Source organism: Pteropus vampyrus, unplaced genomic scaffold, assembly GCF_000151845.1.
Source record: "Pteropus vampyrus isolate Shadow unplaced genomic scaffold, Pvam_2.0 Scaffold4, whole genome shotgun sequence".
Classification (NCBI taxonomy): domain Eukaryota; kingdom Metazoa; phylum Chordata; class Mammalia; order Chiroptera; family Pteropodidae; genus Pteropus; species Pteropus vampyrus.
The window spans coordinates 7,586,011-7,587,428 of NW_011888785.1; the positions used below are offsets into that span (position 1 = coordinate 7,586,011).

At 31.3% G+C, this 1,418-nt stretch overlaps 1 pseudogene; it reads right to left on the minus strand.

Moving 5' to 3' along the window:
• Nucleotides 1-777: 777 nt before the first annotated feature.
• LOC111742941 lies at nt 778-897 on the minus strand (annotated as a pseudogene).
• Between the last annotated feature and the right edge of the window lie 521 nt (nt 898-1,418).

A 1,418-nucleotide genomic window follows, 5' to 3' on the forward strand; every position in this document is an offset into this window, starting at 1 on the left:
TACTTTTTATTATTTTCTAACTCTTAAATTTCTCTTGTGTCAAGAAAATAAAATTGAAAATTGAAGCTGAAAGCTTGTTAGTATTGTTTTACAAATGTTGATTGAAAGTTTGGCTCAAGTTAAGGGTAAGGAGTTCTTTATTGATTATGACTCATTGCAGCTAAATTAGGGAAATCTTTTAAAATGATTATATAATGTACTCTATTAAAGCATATTTGAGTCATTTTATTATTTCATACTAATTGAAAGATAGTTTACTATTTTATCTTAGCACATGTTAATACAAAATTTGTGAATGACCCAGTGAGAAAAAATATCAAAGTGATGGAAAATTTAGATGAAGAGACAATGGCAGAGTTTCATACTGAATTCCATTTTAAAAAATTATTTTTTACTGGCAATTTGCACCTAGCATTGGTTAGAAACCTTTGTTAAAGCTACCTATATACATTACACAGGAAAAGATTGTTCCAAACTAAAACAGGAAAGAGAGAGTGCTTAAGAGCACTTACTTTCTATTTGCATTACTATAAAAAAGTATTTTCTTTTACTTTATTGTTTCTTGTGTTCCACCTCAAAAGAAATTATTACTGTTAATTTGAAAGATCAGTGATGGCAGCTTAAACCAAAATTTACAACTTTTAATATCTAAATTAGTAAAAACTAAAGTTTGTTGTTAAATTTTTTTTTTTTCCCTTAGGTGAGGCAACCCTTGGTTGACCTCACAGATTGCAAGGACCTTGTCAGTTTATAATCCCTTTATTTTTTCATTTTTTAAGCCTACAGCACCTGGTCTTCCTAGGTGATTCTCCCGTCCAAGTACTAACCAGGCCCGGCCCTGCTTAGCTTCTGAGATCAGATGGGATCGGGCTTGTTCAGGGCGTCATGGCCATAGACTAAAAAAATTATAGCTACATTCATTTGAGAAGATTTCATGAAGAATAATGATTGTAAGCTCTGTCTAATTAAAAATTTGGGCAGGCAATTAGAATTTTGTTTGTGATACAAGAAATCGATAATTACTTTTATAATTTTTCATACATCAAGGAGAATTTTTCACCTTACATTGTGGGTCTTGAAATACCAGTTCCTAGAATGATGACATCATTTAGAGAATTTTAAAAAATCAGCCATACTTACCTATGAGAGTACTACATTTATTCAATTACATAGAAAGATACTGTATTTTTTCTTTTTTGATCTCCTGAAGGAAAACATAAGACCAGAAACCATAACACAATTGAGAGTAAAATGACTGATTATAAGACCGAATTTCCTTAATAATTGTAGGAATTTGGACCTGCATGTGATGGTACAAAAGGATCTTTGAACTAGCATTTGCTTTGCTTCTGCTACAGCCTAAAATCACACTCTAATATGCAGTTTACTCATTGCAGTGCCCCATAAAGATTGTAGTC